The 24,850-nt window shown below is 41.0% G+C and overlaps 1 long non-coding RNA gene across 1 annotated transcript in view; it reads left to right on the top strand.

Moving 5' to 3' along the window:
• LOC149996201 (uncharacterized) overlaps positions 1-24,850 on the top strand; it is a 55,651-nt gene that overhangs the window by 14,585 nt on the left and 16,216 nt on the right. Inside the window, exon 2 of the long non-coding RNA XR_016507480.1 lies at positions 24,154-24,273. This is a non-coding gene — a long non-coding RNA (uncharacterized LOC149996201). The remainder of the gene's footprint in view (positions 1-24,153; positions 24,274-24,850) is intronic.

Here is a 24,850-nt window from a genome sequence, read left to right as displayed (position 1 = left end):
TTTTACAAAAGAGGAAACAGGCTCAGAAGGATTAAGTATTGAGGCCAAAAACCTAGACGTTATCCTCAGTTTCTTTGTTTTTCTCAGATCCCTCATCCAATTTGTTAACAAGTCTGTGAGCTATAACTCCAAAATACATTTAAAAACCTGACTTCAGTTCCACCCTAGCTCTACTCTTTATTATCTTTCTTGCTTGGATGTTGCATTAGCCTTCAACTGCCCACCCCCATGCCATTCTTACCCCCCAATACAGCCATCCCTCCACACAACAGCCAGGATGTTTTTTAAAAACTAAATCAGATCATATTCTCTCCAATGGCTTCCTTTCACATTTAAAATAAAATTCAAACTCCTTACCAGGACTAATGAGACCCTACTACATGATCTAGCTCTGTACGCAGATTCTTCATTAACTCAATAAATATTCATGGAGGGCTAACTATGTGCCAGGCACTCTTCTAGATACTGAACATATTGTTGCTGTACAGAGCTTATACAGTGGGAGGGGACAATAGTCAAAGAAACATGGAGCGTATCAGACAAAAAGTGCTATGGAGAAAAATGAAGTGGAAAGGAGAATAGCAAGTGCTGAGTTGCAGTAAGAGGTCACTGGGACAGATGAGTAGATGGCAGAATGGCTTTGCCAAGATGGAGACAAACCTGAAGAGAAACCTGAAGAAGAAGGAATGGGTCAAGTGGATTCTGGGGAAGAGCATTACAGACTGAAGGACTAGCAAGTGCAAAGGCCTAAGGAAAAATGTGCTAGGGGACTTCCGGCCAAGATGGAGGCTTAGATGGACACGCTAGGTCTTCCTCTACAACTATAGAGGAATACAACTACTTCAAAACAAAGGATAACTAGAAATTCCAGAAAATAAAACTACACGGAAGCCCAACATATGAAGTTATAAACCAGCGGTGCCATTTGGGCAGGTAAGAGTTAAAGAAGGCAAAGCTGTTTGCGGAGCGGCGGGCGAGGCGGCGAAAAATCCGGGAGGCAATCAAGCCCCTGGCGTGCGCGACTCCAATCAAGCCCCTGGCGTGCGCGACTCCAATCAAGCCCCTGGCAGTGCACGACCCCAGCGCTGGGGAGAGCAGCCGCAGCATCGCCTTGAACAGTGAGGCCCAGGGGGGCGGGAGGACGGATCCCGGTCTCCTAGCTGAATAACTGTGTGAATCCATCTTGGACCCCCGCCCCCACAGAAAGCACCACAGGGCTGCGAAATAGGTCGCGGACAGGCAGGCGCCGGCCGGTCGCTGATTTGTGACGCGTACACAGGCACTGCCCCCAACAGCCAGCCCAGGAAAACAAAACGCATCTGTCAAAATGTGGCAGACAAATATAGAGATCCCGGTGGCACAACTCACCAGACAGCAGATAGAGAACCTGACAGATGAACAGATAAGAAACCTGTCAGAGGCTCAGTTCTGGGCCATTGTTATCAGGTGGCTTACAGAATTCACAAAAGAGCAGGAAAAAGATATGAAAGAAGCGAAAAACTTTCATAACGAAAGGAACAAAACCACATACGAGACAGATGGTGAGGAATCCAGAGTTCATTTCAACAAACTGGAATATGGAGAAGGAACAAGCAGTCAACCAATGCAGCGAGAGGAAATGGCAAGCAACAATGAGAGGATCAGAAACCTCTGGGACAGCTATAAAAGGCCCAACATAAGAATCATTGGTTTGCCAGAGAATGAGGAAGATGAACTAGAACTTGAAAAATTGAGTGAAAATATAATAAAGGAGAACTTCCCAGACTTGGGGAAGGGAATAGACTTGCAGGTCCAGGAAGCAAGGAGAGTTCCCAAGAGACTGGACCCAGGGAGAACCACTCCAAGACACATTATAATCAAAATGTCAAAAATTAAGGATAAAGAGAGAATCTTAAAAGCAGCAAGAGAGAAGAAAAGAATTATGTACAAAGGGGTCCCAATTAGACTATCAGCTGACTTCTCAAGGGAAACACTACAGGCAAGAAGGGACTGGCAAGAAATATTCAAAGTAATGAAAATCCAAAACCTACAACCACGAATACTCTATCCAGCGAAATTGTCATTCAGAATAGAAGGACAGAGAAAGTGTTTCCAGGACAAAATAAAACTGAAAGAGTTCATTAGATCCAAACCACTGTTATATGAGATGTTAAAGGGACTGGTTTAAAAAACAGAAGCTAGGGAGATGAAACAAAGGCAAACGAAACAGGCAACGAGAATGGAAAAGGAACTGTGGGTAAGGGAAGCATAGTGGGGGGAGGTCAACAGGGAGGGGGAGTGGGGAGAGGGAGGGAGATGATATAGGAATTGGGGATCATGGTAGGAGGGAATGGAATAGACGGAGAGAGATTGGGAGGAACTGTATGCACAACTAATGGACATAATCTAAAAGGGGGGGACAACTGGAGGGAGGGGGGCCACCGGGTGGAGGGGAGCAGAGGGAAGGGAAATTGGCACAAATGTAATATTTTAATCAATAAAACACATTAAATCTGAAAAAAAAAAAAGAATTTTTTAAAACATGCAACAAATACCTTACTATTTAGTCAGGGGCACTGAACTCTTCACCCTTAGGCTGTCAAATAAAAAACTGAAAACAACTAACACAAGAACAGCCATCTAGTGCAAATGAATCAAAATTATACTCATATTTTTTGTCAGATCGGCAAAAGCATAATATATTTTTTGGTGTGATGCAGAATTTTAGTAACTACTTTATATGTGCCGTGAGTTGAAAAGAGTTGAAAATACCTGCTCTAAAATAAAGACTTAGTTTTATATTAATGGGAAAAAAAAAAAAGAAAAGAAAAGAAAAATGTGCTAGGAATATTTAAGGAACAGCAAGGAGGTAAATGTGGCTGAAACAGAGAGAGAAAAGTATGGGGGTAAAGGGGGGTGGCAGGGAGATCCTAGAGGTGGGCTGGGGAGAGTGCAGGGACTTGGACTCTGACAGAGTTGGTGAGAAGCCAGGGGAGGAAAATGAGCAGGGCAGTGACATGATTGTGTAGAGGACAAGAAGCACTCAAAAGCTGTACATAAGTATGGTAAACAAGGATAGAAAGTTAACTATTGAATTTACCAAGGTAGGATACTTAGCAACGGAGACAGTTTCAGTGGATGACACAAAGCCTGACTGGAGAGGGTTCAGAAGAAATGGTGGGGGAGGGCAGTGAAGGAAGTGAAAACAGTAAGCAAAAGTGGTTGTGCTAGAAAGAATATTAGGAAAGTGTGGTGGTGCGTAGAAGGGCAAATGGGGTAAAGAAAAAACCTGATTAAAATGGAAGAAATTGTAGAAATTTCTTATACTGATGGAAATGACAAAGGAGAAGAAGGAAACTGCTAGAGAAGGCTGGAGGGAATGAAGTTTGTGGAACTGTAGAAAGGACTTTAACCCTGGTGATTGAAGACAGGCAGGGATGTATGCACAAAAACAATGGGTGTGTAGAGGTGATGTTGGGAGATTGTATATGTTCTCTATTGCTTGCTTTTATTTTCTTAGGGAAAATAAGAGTGAAGATTAGGGAGGAATTGTTGGAAGTTTGAGGAAAGAAAAATGGTATGAAGCTAAAAGAAGTTGAATGTATGCATGGGAGTGATTATAAAAACAAACCTTGGGTCTCTGCTGGCTCAGGAGGAAAATAAGAACATGGGGGAGGAGAGGAACAATCAAAAGGTAGTAACATAGTAGACTGTGGGATCCAATGCTGTTGAAGGAACTTTGAACTACAGGAAAATAGGAGGTATGGTGGAAAGTCAGGTACTTCATATGCCACCATTTTCTTTCACACACTTATTTTTAGCTCACTAGCCTTTTAACTGTTCCTCCAACTTGAAGTTTGTTTCTGTCTCAGGGCCTTTGCATTTGCTCTTCCCTTCACATCTTTTCATAGCTTGTGTTCTAATTATACTCAGCTCTCTGGTCTAATGTCATATCCTCAGGAAGGTTTTCTCTGATCACCTACATGAAGGCCAGTCTCTGTCACCTGACCCTGTTTCATTTTTCATGACATTTGTTGCCACCTGAAATTATGCTATGTTCATTTATGTTTATTTTCTAGGTCTCCCACCAGAATGTAAGTTCCATAAGGGTATATTTTAGTAGCTTCCCTATGATGGCATTTGAGGGGAGGAATGGAAATACTCCTATATTGGAAGCTTTACTGGAAAAGGAAGAAGATAAAAAAATAATTTCCTACATAAAAAAAAAAAATAGAAGGACAAAAAACAAACCAGTAACAGTGTACAAGTCTGAGACTGGGGTATTGTTCAAAGGCCACTTAAGTCTTATGTGTGATTTTTTAAAAAGAGAATGCATTAGGGGAGTGCTTTTAAAATTAAAAAAACCCATTTTTTAAAACAAGGAAATAAATAAAAACTGCAGACAATCTGATGATTAAAGCAAAAGCTACAATTTTTGTCACCTTTTCTGGGAGAGCAACAGGCTTAGAAGATTAAGCTATGCAAATATACAGCAAAGATTTTGAACCACCCACTTTTCTGGCTTAAATTTAAATTTTTAGTTTCAATTGTAATGACTTGGAGCAGCCACGCATGTGATGCCAAACTTATTCCTTAGCGCTATATTCCGTTTATGATTTAGTTGCATCCATTTGAGTCAAATTGTGCTTTTCTAGACTTGGTTGCTTCTTTTTGCAAATGTTCTTTCAAATTAGGTTACAGAAACAGAGCTGAATTATACACACTGCTGCAGAAACATATTTCTACTTTCAAATGTAAGAAGAAAAATATGAATATTGAGAGTATTCTTTTAGTGTTGAAACCAAACAAGATTCTTGGTAAAATTCTGTTTTTTAACACAGCCGAAAATTGGTGAGTAAGGTGTACACATGCCCTGAGAAGGCTGGCACACCTCTTTAAGAACAAAATTTGGGGTCACACAGATGAATATTTGGGTTCAGTTCTACTTCTCACAGTGGGATAACCCTGGTCAAGTCATTTAACCCTTTTACTTTCCTCATATGAAAAATCCATGTCCTCACAATTCTTTCCTGAGGTTAATTGAAATGATCTGTGTGATGGCAGAGTGATTTGCTTGATATATGGAAGCCATGTAAATTCCTGGCAGACTATCTCTTGCTTTTGTGCACTTGTGGGTTGTTTTTCCCCCTAGCTCTGCTAGTAGACAGCATGACTGTATAATTTATCACCCAAACTGGGGCCTTTTTAAGGATGAAAGGGGACAACAAACCAGAGAGGACTCTGGCTTCTTAGGAGTAGGTTGGGACTCTTCCCCAGGAAAAGCTAGATATATGATCACCCTCAGTAAGACTAATGCCTGATGAGACTGAGAGGCTGGTAGAAGAGCAGTGCCTGATGGATGGACAAGGAAGAAGGGGATGGAATGAGCAAAGATGAACTTTGTCTTTTTTGGTGTACTAGTTTAGAAGGGAAAAACCCTCTTCCTCTCCTCCCCTACCACCTTATAATTTGACAAATGACCTCCCCACACACATTGGGCCCAGATGGGGCTGGAGATTAAAATAGCCAGCACGTGCCAAGATGGCATCAAACCTACAGGAGCAGGGTGAGAATGCCAGCATGATTATAAGTAGCCTTTTCTTGTGAGCCAGACTACATGAATTTATGCTACTGTATTTATTTCTCTTTGTTCATTGCCAGCACAGTGGTACTTGAACTTGCAGAAATTTAAGGATAATTGGCATTACTTTAAAGTACCAGTTCCCAGGCCCCCACTATAGACTTTCTGAATTTAAATTTTTTTGATAGTCTGTATATTTACACTAGTATCTGGGGCAGTTTCTATGACCCAGTAAGGTTAGGAAATATTGCCCTTACCTTGACAAAAGTAGCTTAAATTTTCTAGCTTTGATTTAAATGTGCCATGGGACATTAAGAAATATTTTTTGTCATCTCATGTTTGGGCCTCAGATATGAAAGGAAGAAGGGATCTGAGGAGGCTTTGATGGAGCAAAAATAATGAGAGCAAGATTTTCAAAAGAAAAACAAGTCTCCAGGACAGGGTTAGGGATTGTGGTCTCTGCTTCTGGCCCCACAATCTCCTCAGCCTTTTTTTTTTTTTTTTAATGTTTTATTGATTATGCTGTTACAGTTGTCCCAATTTCTTTTCCCTCTTGCCCCCTCCACCCAGTAAACCTCCCTCCCTCCAGTTGTCCCCCTCCTTAGTCCATGCCCATTGGTTGTTCATATAGTTCTTCTCAACATCTTCCTGTCTACTCCACTCCCTCCTACTATGCTTCTTAATTCCTGCATCATCTCCCTCCCTTTTCCCCCTTCCCCCTCCCCACTGACCTCCCCCCAAAATGTTCCCCATACATATAATTCTTTTCCCACTCTCGTTGCCTAGTTTGCCTTTGTTTCAGTTCCCTAGCTTCTGTTGTTGGTTATTGTAATACAGTTTTTATTTTAATGTTCATAGTTTTGATCCTCTTTCTTCTAAACAAGTCCCTTTAACATCTCATATAACAATGGCTTAGATCAAATGAACTCCTTCAGTTTTACTTTGTCCTGGAAGCACTTTCTCTGCCCTTCTATTCTGAATGACAGCTTCGCTGGATAGAGTAATCATGGTTGTAGGTTTTTGCTTTTCATTACTTTGAATATTTCTTGCCAGTCCCTTCTTGCCTGCAGAGTCGCCTTTGAGAAATCAGCTGATAGTCTAATTGGGACCCCTTTGTACATAATTCTCTTCTTCTCTCTTGCTGCTTTTAAGACTCTCTCTTTATCCTTAATTTTTGACATTTTGATTATAATGTGTCTTGGTGCGGTTCTCCCTGGGTCCAGATTTTTTTGAATTCTCTGTGCTTCCTGGACCTGTAAGTCTATTTCCTTCCCCAAGTTGGGGAAGTTCTGCTTCATTATTTTTTCACATAATTTTTCAATTTCTAGTTCTTCTTCTTCACCTTCTGGCAACCCTATAATTTGGATATTCATTCTCTTATAGTTGTCCCAGAGGTTTCTGAACTCATTTTCCTCACTTTTCATTTCCTCTTTCTGCACTGGTTGACTGTTTGTTCCTTCTCTATGTTCTGATTTGTTGATTTGATCCCTGGTTTTCCTTCCCTCACCACTTGTTTTATATGTGTTTTCATTCATTTCAGCAGGACTAACCTTTATTCCTTCCCTGTCTTGATTAAGTCCTGCTGTTATTTCTGTAAACTGTCTTAAAACTATAGCTCTGAACTGAGCCTCAGAAAGATTATCCATCTGTTCGAGCATTAATTCACGTATTTGCTTTCTGGTCAGCTGCGTGATTGGTATCTCTATCATTATCCCTGCAATCCTGACATATTTGTTTACCTTTCCTTCGTGGGCAGGGCTGTCATACCTCTTATGCGATAGGGGGTGGAGCCCCATGCACTCATCACTACCAGGTGACCCTTCTCACCACACTGTGGTGCTTTGTGTGGGGGCGGGGGTCCAAAATGGATTCTTGCCATTCACTCTCCGCTGAGAGATCAGGAGCCTCCTCCTCTGTCCCCACGCCCTCTGGGCCTCACAGTCTGAGGCAATGGGGATCTGCCTTCCCCGGCATTGGAATCGCGAGCTGACAGGTCTGGACTGAAGCTGGGGGTGCTCCCCTGATGCTTCTTGTCTTCCCTTAAATACAGGTGTCTGTGCTTATCACAGTCCCACCACACATCGCTGCAGCTGCCGCTGGAAGCACTGCTTAATCTCTCCACTCCAGCTTCACCCCTCCTACCCATCCGTATGAGCACCACTTGTTTATAACTTCATATGTTGGACATCCATGTAGCTTTATTTTCTATTTTTTAAAATTTAATTTAATTTTATTGATTATATTGTTACAATAGTTCCAATCTTTTCCCCCTTGCTCCCCTCCATCCAGCACCACCCCTCCCCCAGCAGTCCCCACGCCCCCAAGTCCATGCCCATGGGTCGTACATACAAGCTCTCCAGCTTCACCCTTTCCTATATTATTTCTTTTTTAAGCAATAAAAAATAACAATCCCTCCCTCTCAGACTTCAGACCCTTTATAATCTTATAAAGGACAATGGGCAAAGGTCTTCACCCTTTCCTATATTATTTCTTTTTTAAGCAATAAAAAATAACAATCCCTCCCTCTCAGACTTCAGACCCTTTATAATCTTATAAAGGACAATGGACAAAGGTCTTGAGCTACTCTAGCTGCTTCAAGCTGGACATGATCATTGTCCTACCTACCCTTGGGTCCAGAAGTTCCTAACAAGAGTGGGGGTGTGGAGGGGAGGGTGGCCTTCCCACATGGGGAAGGATTGTGCAGATTCCAGGTCAGTTGGCTGTCCCTGGAAAACGGTGTGCTTGGTTAAACAGGTTGGCATCCTTGTATTCTGCGGACAACAGATTTGGCAACAGGGTTAAAAGACATCATTTAATCCATAACCACTAGATGACAAAAGACAGGGATTAATTTTTCAATGTCCCACATTAAGGAAAAAAAGGGCTTCTTTGGAGAAAGGTGTGCCAGGCACATCTCACCTGTCCAAAACCCTTTTACCCGTTATACTTAGTTTGGGCTGAGGGAAATATTTTAGATAGCCCCCCTCTCAGACCTCTGGGCCCTTTCTGTCCAAGCCATTAGGATAGAAAAGAGAAACCAGTTTTAAAGTGAAGCCCATAGACCACCCCATTCTTCACAAACCCAGCCACTTAGTTCAGCCAAACCGTTGAGTCTCAGGAGGCAGCAATGCGGACAGGATTAAGTGAGGCCTATAGGTACAGACAATCACTCAGGTAATGAGATCATAGGCTTGTGTCCTTTGAAAGCAAAAAACAGATGTTAATTTATGCAATATAACCCATAAACTGGTCTCTAAATCTGTAAGACTGTCTTATTGGAAAGACATCCAGTTGGAAGGCATTTGACATTCTCCTTGCCTGTAAATTAAACATCTTTGATGATACCACAGACATAGTTTAACTTTCAAACAAAAACTTTAAATGAAAAGAAACTTTAAAGACAGTTAGCTGCACTACTTTGTAGTCTACCAATGAGCATTGTGATTTTCCTTGAATCATGATTTTTCTCCCTTAGATTACCCTCCTAGTCATTAAAGGGACTGCATTAAGTCCATTTTTAATTTATCCTGTTTATTTGCACAAACACAACAAGAGCAGCAAATGATCACTTATGATCTTTAAGTCTGCTTTGCTGGAACTTAAACAAGGAACATTTAGGGTAACCTTCAGTCTGCCCTTCGGGGCACAGAAGCTGAGCCACATATCTGCCATTCAGCCTTGCCTGTACACACCTGTCTTTTCCAAGTCCTTCAGGATTTCCATTGTGCCTTAAGGTCCTTTCTAGCCATCGTTTAGGAAAGCAACCTTCATTCCTTCCCTAGAAAGATTTCCGAGGACCGCACAACCAATCAAGGCACCAGGCTTTTTTTCTCGTGGGCTTTTATTACCTTCGAAAGTCGATTCTAGTTCCTCAGGGCTTTTTGGTAACAACCAGAGCCCAAGCATGTCTCCTTTAGGCATGATATTCCAGTCAAAGTCTTGGTGAACAAAACCTCTATTAACAACTGGTCTTATTAGTTTTATACAAAGAACCTTATGTCATTACTTGCTTCTTCAGAATGCCAAATTCTGGAGATATAAGGTAGGGAAAAAAATATACAGTGTGAAGGAAAATCCTTGTCTTTCTAATATTCACTAAAATTGCATTTCCATTCTTTATATTTTCTTTTTTCCCCACACTAAAATTTTTTTTGTTTTGTTTTTCCATTACAGTTGTCCCACCTTTATTTCCCTCTTGCTTCCCCGCACCCTGCCCATCCCTTCTCCCACAGTCAGTCCCCAACCAGTTGTCCATGTCTGTGGGTCATTTATACATATTCTTTGACTAGACCCTTCCCCTTCTTACCCCCTTCTTTCCCTCCCCCCTCCACACTTGTTCCTGTTACTCTATTCTTTGTTTATATACCTCTGGTTCAATTTTGCTCATTTGTTTGTGTTGTTCATTAGTTTCCTGTAATAGGTGATAGCATAAGATATTTTTCTTTCGTTGCCTGGCTTATTTCACTAAGCATAATTCTCTCTAGTTCCATCCATGTTGTTGCAAACGGTAGGAGTTTTTTCTTTCTTTCTGCTACATAGTACTCCATTGTGTAAATGTACCACAGTTTTTTGATCCACTCATCTACAGATGGGCACTTAGGTTGTTTCCAGCCCTTGGCTATTGTAAATAGTGCTGCTATGAACATAGGAGTGCATAGGTTCTTTTGAATTGGTGTTCCAAAATTTTTCAGATATAATTCTAGCAATGGAATTCTTGGTTCAAAAGGCAATTCAATTTTTGGTTTTTTGAGAAAATTTCAAACTGTTTTCCATAGTGGCTGCACCAGTCTGCATTCCCACCAGCAGTGCACCAGGGTTCCCTTTTCTCCGAACCCTCGCCAGCACAAGTTATTTGTTGATTTGTTGATAATGGCCATTCTGACTGGTGTGAGGTGTTATCTTATTGTGGTTTTTATTTGCATCTCTCTTATGGCTAGTGATGTTGGGCATTCTTTCATATGTCTATGGACTCTTTGTATGTCCTCTTTAAAGATGTGTTTGTTCAGGTCCTTTGCCCATTTTTTAATTGGGTTGTCTGTCTTCTTGGTGTTGAGTTGTATGAGTTCTTTATATATTTTGGAGATCAACCCCTTGTCTGAGATATCATTGGCAAATATATTTTCCCATATGGTTGGTATCCTTTTCATCTTGCTGATGTTTTCTTTTGCTGAGCAGAAACTCTTTAGTTTGATATAGTCCCATTTGTTTATTTTTTCCTTTATTTCCTTTGCCTTAGGAGATGCATCATTGAAAATGTTGCTATGGGGGATATCTGAAATTTTCCTGCCTGTTTTCCGTAGGACTTTTATGGTGTCACGGCTTACATTTAAGTCTTCGATCCATCTTGAGTTTATTCTCGTGTGTGGTGTAAGTTGGCAGTCTAGTTTCATTTTTTTGCATATCCCTGTCCAGTTCTCCCAACACCATTTGTTGAAGAGGCTCTTTTCACTCCATTTGATGTTACTTCCCCCTTTGTCAAGTATTAGTTGACCATATAGACCTGGGTTTACTTTTGGGGTCTCAATTCTGTTCCATTGATCTATATGTCTGTTCTTATGCCAGTACCAGACTGTTTTGATTACCGTGGGCTTGTGGTAGAGTTTGATATCAGGTATTGTGATTCCTCCTACTGTGTTCTTCTTCCTCAAGATTACTGTGGCTACTCGGGCTCTTTTTTTGGTTCCATATAAATTTTTGAAGTATTTGTTCTAGGTCTGTGAAATATGTCATTTGTATTTTAACAGGGATTGCATTGAATCTGTATATTGCTTTGGGTAGTATGGACATTTTAGTGATATCGATTCTTCTCACCCATGAGCATGGTATATGCTTCCATTTATTTGTATCTTCCTTAATTTCTTTCTTCAGTGTTATGTAGTTTTCTGAGTACAGGTCTTTCACCTCCTTGGTTAAGTTTATTCCTAGATAATTTATTTTTCTCGTTGCTATGGTAAATGGGATTTTCCTTCTAATTCCTATCTCTGATATTTTATTATTGGTGTACAGAAATGCCTTTGATTTCTGAATGTTGACTTTGTACCCTGCTGTTTTTCCAAATTCACTTATTAGGTCAAGGAGCTTTTCCATGGAGTCTGTAGGATTTTCTATGTACACTATCATGATGTTTGCAAATAAGGACCATTTTACTTCCTCTTTTCCAATTTAGATGCCTTTTATTTCTCTTTCTTGTCTGATTTCTGCAGCTAGAACTTCCAAGACTATGTTGAATAGGAGTGGAGAGAGTGGACATCCTTGTCTTATTCCTGACCACAGGGGAAATGCTCTCAGTTTTTACCCATTGAGTATGATGTTGGCTTCAGGTTTTTCATATATGGCCTTTATTATGTTGAGGTATGCTCCCTCTATTCCCATTTTGCTGAGTTTTCATCATAAATGGGTATTGTACTTTATCAAATGCTCTTTCTGCATCTATTGATATGATCATGTGTTTTTTGTCTTTCATTTTGTTTATGTGGTGAATTACGTTGATTGATTTGCGAATATTAAACCATCCTTACATCCCTGGGATGAATCCTACTTGATCGTGGTGTATGATCCTTCTAATGTGTTGCTGGATTCGGTTTGCCAATATTTTGTACAGGATTTTAGCATCTATGTTCATCAGTGATATGGTCCTGTAGTTTTCTTTCTTTGTTGTGTCTTGACCTGGTTTTGGAATTAGGGTAATGCTGGCTCATAGAATGAGTTTGGGAGTTTTTCCTCTTCTTGGATTTTTTGGAATAGTCTGAGGAGGATAGGAGTTATTTCTTTCCTAAATGTTTTGTAAAATTCACCTGTGAAGCCATCCAGTCCAGGACTTTTGTGTCCAGGGAGTTTTTTGATTACTGCTTCAATTTCATTAGTTGTGATTGGTTTGTTCAGGCTTCCTGCTTCTTCTTGATTCAGTTTTGGAAGGTTATATGTTTCCAGAAATTTGTCCATTTCCTCTAGGTTGTCAAATTTCTTGCCATACAGCTGTTCGTAATAATGTCTTACAATTCTTTGTATTTCTGTGGTATCGGTTGTGATTTCTCCTCTTACATTTCTGATTTTACTTATTTGGGTCCTCTCCATTCTTTTCGTGATGAGCCTGGTTAAAGGCTTGTCAATTTTGTTTATCTTTTAGAAGAATCAGCTTCTACTTTTGTTGATCTTTTGAATTGTTTGTTTAGTTTCTATGTTATTTAATTCTGATCTGATATTATTTCCTTCCTTCCACTCACTCTGGGCTTTGTTTGTTCTTCTTCCTCTAGTACTTTTAGCTGTAGGGTTAAATTTTTTACTAGAGATTCTTCTATCTTTTTTATGTAGGCCTATATTGCTATGAAATTTCCTCTCAGGAATGCTTTCGCTGTATCCCATAGGTTTTGGGTTGGTGTGTGTTCATTATCATTTATTTCCAGAAAATTTTTGATTTCTTCCTTGGTGTTATTGCTAACCCATTCATTATTTAATAATATGTTATTCATTCTCCATGAGTTGAATGTTTTTGAGTTTTTTCCTTCAGGTTGATTTTCAATTTTAAGTCATTGTGATCTGAGAAGATGGTAGACATAATTTCAACTTTCTTGAATTTGTTGAGGCTTGTTTTGTGTCCTACCATGTGGTTTATCTTTGAAAATGTTCCATGTGCACTTGAAAAGAATGTAAATTTTGCTTCTTTGGGTTGAAAAGTTTTATATGTATCAACTAAGTCCATTTGATCTAGAGTGTTGTTCAATGCCTCAATATTTTTGGTGTTTCTTTGCTTTGAAGATCTGTCCATTGTTGACAATGGGATGTTAAAGTCTCCTACTATGAGTGTATTGCTGTCTATATCCTCCCTGAAATCTTACAAATTTTTCCTTACATATTTGGGTGCTTCTAAGTTGAGTACATATATGTTTACAAGGGTTACATCTTCTTGATTGATTGTTCCCTTAAGTATTATCAAATGTCCTTCTTTGTCTCTTTTTATGGCCTTTGCTGTGAAATCTGTTTTGACTGTTATAAGTATTGCTACCCCAGCTTTGTTTTCATGTCCATTTGCTTGAAATACTTTTTTCCATCCCTTCACTTTCAATCTGTGTAGATATTTTGTTTTGAGGTAGGTCTCTTGTAGACAGTATATATGTGGATCATGCTTTCTAATCCATTCAGCTACCCTATGTCTTTTAATAGGAGCATTCAATCCATTTACATTTAAGGTTATTATTGGTAAGTACTTATTCATTGTCATTTTCCCCCTTTGTACTTGTGTTTCTCTCTGTCCCTCTCTGTTTCTTCATCTTCTTAAAGTGGACCCTTTAGCATCTCTTGCAATGCTGGTTTGGTGAAGATGTATTCTTTTAGTCTTCTTTTGTCCTGGAAACTCCTTATTTCACCTTCCATTTTGAATGAGAACCTTGCTGGGTAGAGTATTCTTGGTTATAGCCTTTGTTTTTCATTGTTTGGAATATTTTTTCCCTTCTGGCTTGTATTGTTTCTGCTGAGAAATCTGATGATAGACTTATTCGAGTTCCCTTGTATGTTATTAGCTGTTTCTCTCTTGTTGCTTTTAGGATTCTCTCTTTGTCTTTGAATGTTGCCATTTTAATTATGATGTATGTTGAAGTGGGCCTGTTGAGGTTCATATTCATTGGCACCCTCTGTGCTACCTGGACTTGCAGGACTCTTTCATCATGTTAGGGAAAATTTCTGTCATTAGTTTTTCAAACAGGTTGTCTATCCCTTGCTCTTCTTCTTCTGGAATTCCTATGATATGGATATTATTATGTTTCATGTTGTCCTGCAGCTGTCTTAGAACCTCTTCAGTCTTGCCCAGTCTTTTTTCATTTTGTTGCACTGTGTGGGAATTTATGTCTACGTTGTCCCCCAGCTAGCTGTTCTGATATTCTGCTTCCTCTAGCCTGCTTTTAATTCCTTCTACTGTGTTCTTCAATTCAGAAATTGTATTCTTCATTTCCTCTTGGCTCTTACTGATAGCTTCTGTGTCCTTTTTCATGCTGGTGTAAATGTCAGTAAGTTTCTTGTAGTTTCCTTGTAGTTCCTTGTAGTGTCCATGGAGTTCTTAGTAGTTTTTTTGAGCTCGCTGAGCTCCTTGATCTTCCCCATAATCCATGTTTTGAATTTTATATATGATAGTTTGCTTCCATCTATTTCATTTAGCACTCTTTTTGTGGATTCTTCCTTTCTTTTCAATGGGGAGTTGTTTCTCTGTCTCCCCATTTTTGTGACTCTTCTTGTTTGTTGCTGCTTCTTAGATTGATCAGCAATTCCTGGATCTGCCCCTGGTGGCATCAGATTGTGTACCGGTCTAGCCCTACGCAGCTGTTTGGAGACTACCAGAGATCTACTGCCTCTTTCTGTTAATAGTTGTTAATCTATTCAATCTGTGGTTAGGCATCAGGTTTAAGGACCGAGGGTGTGGCAGGTTAATTCCTGTAGGCAGGGCTTTTGATTACCCTCAGGTTGATGCCACTCAGAGGGGAATGGTCTGCCTGCAGTATTGGGAATGAGTTAGCACTGGGAGCTGGTCAGCTGCTTCCCCATTTCTCCCCTCAAAGCCATCGTACCAAATTCTCCCCAAGCGTCTCTGATCCCCTCTGCTTTCCCTCTGCTTGAGCCCAGGGTAAGTGGGGGTCAAAATATTTTCATGCATGATCCACTTAAGAGCTCTTTTTCTCCAGCTGTTTCTCTCTGGCTAGCAAGAAACCCTGTGGTGTTTCACTTTTAACAGCTGGATACTATTTTACTTTCCACTCTGTTGCTGTAGGCTGGGAAGCCCAGCTGGAGGTTTAGACCCTGCCCTTCTCAGGGGGAACCCCCGGCTGCTGAGCTGTTTCTCAGTCCCGTCAGCTGCCACCCGTGGGAGCCCAGCCAGCCCTTTCCTGTGTCAGCACTCCCTACCAGTCGTGTTGTTATGTAGCGCCTTTTCTGTCTCTCCATGGTTATAAGTCTTTTCCTTTTCTAGTGTTTAATTGGTTATTCCAGATGATTTCTCCAAAATTAAGTTGTAAATCCAGACTGGTCCTGGGAGGAGGTTAGTGTAGCTTCCACTTACTCCTCCACCATCTTGGTTCTCCCATGTAGCTTTATTTTCTGGAACTTTTCATTATTCCTGGTTTTGCCATAGTTGTAGTCCTTCTTAGTTGTGGAGGGAGATGAAGTGTGTCAGTTTAGGCCTCCATCTTGGCTGGAAGTCACCTCAGCCTTTTTTCAGTGCCAGCAATGATGATATGAGACTTATTTTTATTATAAAAATAGTGATTTCATGTCCATATATTTTATTTAGCTACTGCACTTCTTCTTCTTTCTCCATCATGCTTCCAGAAGGAATTGTTTATACTTCCTGTCTCCACCGCCTTAATTCTCATTCACTCCCACCTGTAGTTGGATGAAGACTGACCTGGATGACATACCCTGGGGGCCCTAGGCATGTTAATGAACTACTCCAATTCCCAGTTTCTCTACTGTGACTTCTAAATAAAGTAATGCAAGAAAAGCATCTGACATTGTCCCTGTTATGTATTAAACATCTTAATCCTATTACCTCTCCTAGTTACTTCTACCCCCAGTACAGAGATGATCTTTCTCATCCTAATATCTTTAGCAACTTAATTGGAAGATTCAATGGTCATTTTTCAGGCCTCACTTACTTTTCTTGTTAACAGTTGTTAAGACTGTATTTGGTTCTTGAAATTCTTATTCTTTTCATATATTTATGCCACTTTCCCCAATTTTTGCCCCCTGGCTTTTTTTCCTTTACAGACACTTTACACTAATGTGTATTAATGGAATTATGCAGCCATCATAAAGAATCATTGTAAAAGACAGTGGAAAGATTATTAAATGGTTACTTTAACATCTTAAGTAGAAACAGTGCAATGTAAAATGTTCAAAATAGGTGAGGTGTTGTTGGTTTTAGGAAGGCATATGCTTACAAGATTCAAATTTAAAGGACGCCCATGCTCACATCCAAGATCCTTCAAAGGAAATAGACACGTAGGAAATACTAGAAAATGAAAAAGTACCATTTACTAAGTACTCTGGTAAGCTGGGCCTTAGCACTACTTTGGGCTTCAGGTAAGAAGGCTTCCTCCATCTTCCACGCATTAAATATACTCTTACCTTGGTAGGAGTGCATCAGATAGGTATGGTCAGTCCTCTCCCTATAATTTCAGCAATGAACAAAGAGGCAGCAAAAGAGAAGAGAGATTCTCTTTCAGTTGTGCTAGAGGAGGCTTATACTGGTTTTAGAGAGCTAACTATGATCATCCTTTCCCAACTCTGCATTCAATGAACTCAAGTTAGTAGCTTGCAACAAGTCATGGTTGGAGTATTTACACCATGAAAATTGGTAAACATTACAAAGTATAGCTACCCATCCTTATGCCTTGCCCAAAGCTCAGTGTTGACTATCAGCACACCACTAGGAGAAGGCAGAAAACAACACTACTGTGTTGGCCCTGGTTATGTGCCCCACTCTGTTTCATTGTAGGAAAAGAGAATGATATCTAGGTTCATATCTACAATAATAAAGATGATGATGATGATAAAAACCCACTGAGCACTTCTAGATAATGTGCTTCACTGTACCAAGTGTTTCCTATGCATAACTTTAATTTATACTCAAATGACTTTGTGAGATAAGAACTGTCATTACCTCTATTTTACATATGAGGAAACTGAAGATCAGAGCAATTAAGTAATTTAGCTAATGTTATATTGCTGGTGAACAGAAGATTCTGGGTTCCAATCCAGACAAGACCTCTCTAGAGTCTCAGCTCTTACCTCCACAATAACCCCTTTCTAGAGAAGGTGGGCAAAGAGAGTAGAAAGGTTTTTCTCCAACTAGCAGTGGACAGTGTGTATTACAATTTTGGAATCATTAATATTTCAAAACATGCATCCTTGTGTATTGTGATACAATTTTTTGAAAAGATGCTCAAACTTAAGAAATAACATTCTGTATTTTCATGGATCTTTACATGTGTGGTAAAAGAGTAAAAACATACATGGAGATAATGTGGGTACATGGCTATTTTTTATTTCTTTTTTGTATATTTAAACTATTTAACTATTCCATAATAAAAATTTAACATATTTTTATATAAGGTAATCAGACTGGTTTTATAGTGAGATTATAGGTAGTTCTAATAATTTCTTTAAAGATTTTAAATATTGTTATTGCATTGTCATTTCAATTAAAATTAAAAAATGAGTGCATGAAAAACTGGTAAAATCTGAATCATGTCTGTAGTCTAGTTAGTTGTATTGTACTTATATCAGTTTCCTGGTTTTAATAATGTCCTACAGTTATATAACATGCCATCATCATTATTATTATTTAATGGATTCATAAATAAGGATTATTTTTATTTATTATCCTCAAACAGTTTGAGAATCTCTGTGTTAATGGAACCTTATTCTAAGCTCTAGGTACTGTTAGATGTTTTCCCTTTATGTTCCTATGTGTCTATCACAGTACTTACTACATTGTACATTATATTTATAAAGTACTATATACTTTAAAAATGCTATTCTTATTTCCTAGGAAACTTTGAGAGGCCATAAACCTTTTCTACATTTAAAATTTGAGATATAATTCATATACCATAATATTCACATTTTTTAAGTCTTTTTGGAATATTTTTACATTATTTTTTTATTGTATTTTTTCCATTGCCATTTATTTCTCCTATGCCCTCCTTCCACCTTCTGTCCCCCTCCCCCAGCAATTCCTACACTGTTATTCATGAATTCTTTCTTTTATTCTTTTTCGCTCCATCCTCCATCCCCTTTCCCCCCAGAGCTATAAGCCTACTCTCTCTCTGTCTATGAGTCTGTCTCTATTTTGCTTGTTAGTTCAGTTTGTTCAATACATTTCACGTATGAGTGAAATCATATGGCAATTGTCTTTCCCTGATGGGCTTATTTCACTTTGCATAATGTTCTGCAGGTTCATCCATGCTGTCGCAAAGGGTAAAATTTTCTTCTTTTTACAGACAAGTAGTATTCCATTGTGTAAATGTACCATAGCTGTTTTATACACTCATCTACTAATGAACACTCAGGCTGCCTCCAAATCTTGGCTATTGTAAATAGCGCTGCAATGAACATAGGGGTGCATATATTCTTTCAAGTTAGTTTTTTTGTTGTTGTTGTTATTTGTTTCTTCAGATAAATTCTCAGAAGTGGATTCACTGGGTCATAAGGCAGTTCCATTTTTTAATTTTTTGAGGAAACTTCATACAGCTTTCCACAGTGGCTGTACCAAGCTGCATTCCATCAACAGTATACCAGGGTTCGCCTTTCTCCAAATTCTCATCAACACTTGTTACATGTTGATTTACTGATAATAGGCATTCTGACAGGTGCGGGGTGATAGCACATTGCGGTTTCAATGTGCGTTTCTCTGATGACTAGTGACACTGAGCATCTTTTCACATGTCTATTGACCATCTGTATGTCCTGTTTGGAGATGTGTCTATTTAGATCCTTTGCCCACTTTTAAATTGGCAATACCAGTTTTTGGTGCTAAAAATTAAAAGTTTCTCATAAATTTTAGATACTACCCCTTATCAGATGTATCATTGGTGAATATGTTTTCCCATTCAGTGAATTGTCTTTTCATTTTGTTGATCGTTTCCTTTGCTGTGCAAAAACCTTTTAATTTGAGGTAGTCCCTTTTGCTTCCCTTGCCCAAGAAGATATGTCAGAAAAAAATGTTGCTACAAGAAATGTCAGAGATTTTGAAAACGGAGGCCTAGACAGACATGCTGCATCTCCCTCCACAACTAAGAAGGAATACAACTACCTCAAAACTAAAGACAATCAGAAGTTCCAGAACATAGAGCTGCATGGAAGTCTAACAAAGAAAGATATAAAGAAGAAATATTCATTCAGACAGGTAGGGGGGCGGAGAGGACGCAGTGTGGTGGCAGCAGCAGTGGTGGCAGTGGCAGGCTGCCAGAAAGCACAGTCACACATTTTAAAAAGTCGGGGGGACACCTGGGGAGCACTCCCAGCACCAGACCAGACCATGCAGCTCATGGTCCCGGAGCAGGGGAAAATAAAGCCTCATTGCTTCTAACTGTGCAAACCAGTGGGTGTTGGGGCAGAGGAAGAAACAGCCAGTCTCTCAGCAGAGTCCACTTGTTTGAAGTGCCCACACAGTCCTAGAATGTCCACAGACCCACCCACTCTGGGAACAACATCCAGAGCAACAACTAGAGAGGCACCAGTCCCATACAAAGTGGGAGAAGTGCCTAGAAAAGGGGTGAGTGCTCAGCAAGTGACATTGTTCCCTCTCAGACCCCTCCCAGACACACAGTGCCACAACATGGTGGAATGGGTTGCTCTGTACTGATGAATACCTAAGACTCCACCCCTTACAACATAACAGGTACAACAGCTCTACCCAAAGCACAGAGGCAAACAAACACAGGAGCCTGTAAAGATGAGGAGACAGAGAAGTATGGCCTAAAAGGGGGAATGGATCAATGTTCCAGTGGGAGAACTAAGCAATGAGGAGATAGCCAATCTAACAAACAAGGAGATAGCCAATGTAACAGACTCAGAATTTAAAACACTGATGAGAAAGATGCTCACAGGTTTGACAGATATGGTTGAGTATGGCAAACGCAGAAGGGAAGAAGTGAAGGCTATGCTAAATGAAACAAAGGAAAATTCACACAAAACCAACAGTGAAGGAAAGAAAACCAGGGTTCAAATCAATGATTTCGAACATAAGGAAGAAAACAACAGTCAACCAGTACAGAATGAGGAGACAAGAATTGAAAAAAATGAGGAGAGGCTTAGGAACCTCTGGGACAACTTTAAACATGCCAATGTCCAAACCATAGGGGTGCCAGAGGAGAAGAGGAAGAACAAGAAATTGAATACTTATGTGAGAAAATAATGAAGGAAAATTTCCCTAACTTGGTAAAGAAAATAGACATACAAGTCCAGGAAGCACAGAGAGTCCCAAACAAGCTAGACCCAAGGAGAACCACACCAAGACACATCATAATTAAAATGCCAAAGGTTCAATATAAAGAGAGAATCTTAAAAGTAGCAAGAGAAAAGCAGAGAGTTACCTACAAAGGGGTGCCTATAAGACTCTCAGCTGATTTCTCAAAAGAAACTTTGTAGGCAAGAAGGGACTGGCAAGAAATATTCAATGTGATGAAAAGCAAGGACCTACAACCAAGATTACTCTATCCAGCAAAGCTATCATTTAGAATGGAAGGGCAGATGAAGTACTTCCCAGACAAGGTAAAGCTAAAAGAGTTCATCATCACTAAGCCCTTATTATATGAAATGTTAAATGGATTTATTTAAGAAAAAGAAAATCAAAACTATGAACACTAAACTGACAACATACTCACAACTATCAACAACTGACTAAAAAATAAGAACAAAGTCCAACTAAGCAAACTGGAATAGGAACAGAATCATAGGTATGGGGATCATTCAGAGGGTTATTAGCTGGGAGGGGGAAGAGGGAGAAATAGGGAAATGGTGCAGGGATTAAGAAATATAATTGGTAAATACAAAATAGACAGGGGGGAGTTAAGAATAATATAGGAAAGGGTAAAGCCAAAGAACGTATATGCATAACCCATGGACATGAATTAAGGGTGGTGGCATTGCTGTAGGGAAGGGGGGCACTGAGCAGAGGGGAGTAAAGGGGGAAAATGAAACTACTATAACAACATTATCAATAAAATATACTAAAAAAAAGATCACATGTGCTTGGGGGCTGGGGCAGGTATGGAAGGCCTTTAGGGTTTTAGTTCTTTGGAGGAAAAAAAAAAAAAAGAAATGTCAGAGATTCTACTGCCTGTTTTTCTTCTAGGATTTTTATAATTTTGAGTCTAACATTTAAGTTTTTAATCCATTTTGAGTTTATTCTTGTGTGTGGCATAAGAAGTGGTTGTGTGAAAAATGGAGTCAGTCAGGCTCCCTCACGCAGATGTTCAAGCATGAGCAGCTTAGAGATAATAATTAGAGACTCAGATGTGCAGAGCACACACCATTATATAACCAATGATGTCATATTTTGGCAAACAACTGGTTTTGTCTCTGGGTAGAATTTAGGGAGGGTGGGACTCCCGCTGGTGGGAGTGAGCAAGTGTTAATCATAGTGTCCCAGTACCCAGAATAAAGGCATGTCAGATATCCCCTTGATTCCAAGTCTTTTCATCCAGCTGTCTGGATCCAGACTGAACCTGCCAGGCCTAGAGCATTTGCAGTATAATTGGCATCATTGGCAGGATTTGAAGCAAACCAGTATGGAACTCACACTGCTGGAGAGGGACATGGAGGGGTGGCCGACCACCAGCATGTAGCATTTAGTGACAGGTCTCCTTGAAGCTTGGACTCCCCCACCCCCACCCCAGGACTGGCCTGAGGTCGGTAATGCTCCAGACATGGTAGAGAAAGCCCTGCAGGAAGTGGGAGAGACCCTAGAGAAGCCGAGCATTCGGCAGGGTGCACGGGCTGTGGGCTGGGTTTTTCTTTCAGCCTTACAAGCCAGGACAGAGATGGTGCTCCACGATGTGAAGTTCCAAGATTTCTTGGGAAAAGTGCCTTGGAGGCCCCAATTCGCGTATTGGAAGAAGACACCAAGGTGACAGGGTCATGGAGATCCCCCTCCCCAATCATGGAGGACGATTCAGAAGAGGAGAAGGAGGAGGAGGAGCCAGTTCCCCTGTGAGCTCCTCTGATCATGGTGCAGAAGATGAAATCTCAGTGGCCCGTGACACCCGGGTGGTGGGGGCTCGGCCAGCCATGCCCAGAGGGTGGAGCACACTATGTACAGCCCCTATAAGCAGGCCGAGCTAGTAGACTTGGGGAAGCAGTTTCAGCAGCGGTCCGGTGAGCCACTAGCCACTTGGCTTCTCTGCCTTTGGGACCTAGGGGCAGACAGCATTATGTGAACTGATGATGAGATAGAGAAGTTAATGTCCATTATGACGCACCCATCCCTGCGCCAGCTGCTACAGAATTTCCAGGGGCATGGGGCGGGGCAGGGATCCTACTCTCTGTTAGACTGGGTTATGGCAGCGATCCAGACGGTTTGGGCTGGTGAAGGAGTTGTGCCAGACACTGTGAGTAACTGGCATTCTCATGCAGATCTAGTGGGAGTTGGGCATGCATCAGGCTATGTTTAACCTGAACACTTAAAGCCTGGATGAGCGGTTCACCACAAGAATGAGAAATTCAGTGTTACAACATATCCCTTCTGCCTCCTTTGGGTCATTTATGGCTATTTTGGCCCTGTATGTCAGGCACAGTATTAATGAAGTCACTATGATGGCGATGAGCCTTGGAGAGGCGCAGAGCCAGCTAGCCCAGAAGGGGGTCTGAGCGGAATCACAAGCCCCCTCCCCTCCTTAGGGTAAAGAGTACTGTAAATCCATGCAGGTGACCCATGCCCAGATGTGGGTGGACCTTCTAGGGGCTGGAGTTGATCATGACAAAATCAATAGAAAGCTGAATGCCTATATCTTGGAGCTGTAGAAGCAGCTGCGGGCTGACCAGTGCTTCCATTAACTCCAGAAGGAGAAAAAAGTGAAGCTGTCAAGGGTTGTGCCCTGGGAGACCGGTGCTGTGTATCTTGCAGACCACATGGTAGTGCCAGCCTCCTCCCAAGAGGAGGACAATATCCTTTGGAAATTTGAATAGGAAGAGGGCTGAGGGACCCGTCTGCAGGGGACAGGTGAGGATTGGAGGCCACATGTGGAGCTGGCAATCCACTGGTCTCCAACAAATGTCCAGTGGGTCCTAACCCTAGTGGATACAGGAGCAGAATGCACCCTCCTGTATGGGAACCCTGAGAAGTTCCCAGGGCCTGGGGCCCATATAGATGGTTATGGGGGTTGCAGTGTGAAAGTGGAGGCTATGTAGCTTTCACTGAGTATTGAACAACTACCCCCCCATGAGTATACTGTTTGTGTGTCCCCCATTCCTGAATATATCTTGGGCATTGACATGCTCCAAGGAAAGTGGATGCAGAGTTTCACTTGCATGTGTATGTGGTGAAAGCAGTTCTGAGGGGGTATGATGAACATTCCCCAGTGAAGTTGCTGACTCTGTGGTGGGTGACAGCAACTAAGCAGTACCAATTGCCTGGAGGGCATGAGGAAATCACAGCTACTACAGGGGAGCTGGAGAAGGTGGGAATCGTCAGAAAGACCCATAGCCCTTTAACTTCCCTGTATAGCCAGTGTGCAAGCCTGATGGCACATGGAGAATGACTGGATTATCGGGAGTTGAATAAGGTTATTCCCCCAATACATGCAGAGGTCTCCTCAGTAATAGATTTGATGGACCAGTTAACTAATGTGTTGGGAACGTATCATTTTGTAGCTGACTTGGCAAATGCTTTTTTCTGCATTGACATTGCTCCAGAGGGCCCAGGTCAATTTGCCTTTACCTGGGAAGGCCATCAATGGACTTTCACAGTGCTTCCACAATGTTATTTTCAAAGCCTGACTATTGTTGCAGGCTTGTGGCAGACCACCTGGCCAAGTAGTCATGGCCTGCTGCAGTGCACCTCTTCCACTATATTGATGACATTCTGTTAACAAGTGATTTTCTTGCAGAGCTAGAGAAAGTGATACCACAAGTGCTGTTACATATGAAGAAATGTGGCTGGGCTGTCAGCAAGGCCAAGTTGTAGGAGCCTGGATTGTCTGTCAAATTCTTGGAGATTGTCTGGTCAGGTAAGACAAAAGTTATCCCTGATGCAGTGATAAATAAAATTCAGGCATACCACGGTGAAGCAACTCCAAGCATTTCTGGGTTTGCCTGGGTACTGGAGTGTTCGTACTGCATCTGGCTCAGACACTTCACCCCCTCTATGCACTAGTAAGGAAAGGTGTGAAGTGGGACTGGACCCCAACCACAGAACAAGCATTCCAGGGAGCAAAACATATTATTAAATGTGCTCAAGCACATTTAGATCCTAATAGGCTTATTGAACGATGTGCATGTGACACAGGAGGGCTTTGGATGGGGCCTCTGGCAGCATTCTGAATGGCTGTGGCAACCCTTATGGTTTTGGTCACAGTTGTGGAAAGGAGCTCGGGTCTAGTACTCCTTAAATGAGAAGCAGATGATGGCAGTGTATGCTGCTCTGATAACCACCAAGGCTATAACAAGAACTGCCCCTGTAACTGTAAAGACTACTTATCCTATTGCAGGATGGATTTGAGACTGGATAGATAAGCCACACAGTGGGACAGCCCAGATGCCCACAGTTGCCAAGTGGGGGACTTAGAAGCACTCTCTCCACTAGCC

This window comes from Furipterus horrens, unplaced genomic scaffold (assembly GCF_987537825.1).
Source record: "Furipterus horrens unplaced genomic scaffold, mFurHor1.1.pri manual_scaffold_12, whole genome shotgun sequence".
In the NCBI taxonomy this organism is placed as follows: Eukaryota; Metazoa; Chordata; class Mammalia; order Chiroptera; family Furipteridae; genus Furipterus; species Furipterus horrens.
The sequence above is the reverse complement of the archived record's forward strand: the minus strand, read 5'-3'. Positions and strand labels throughout refer to the sequence as shown.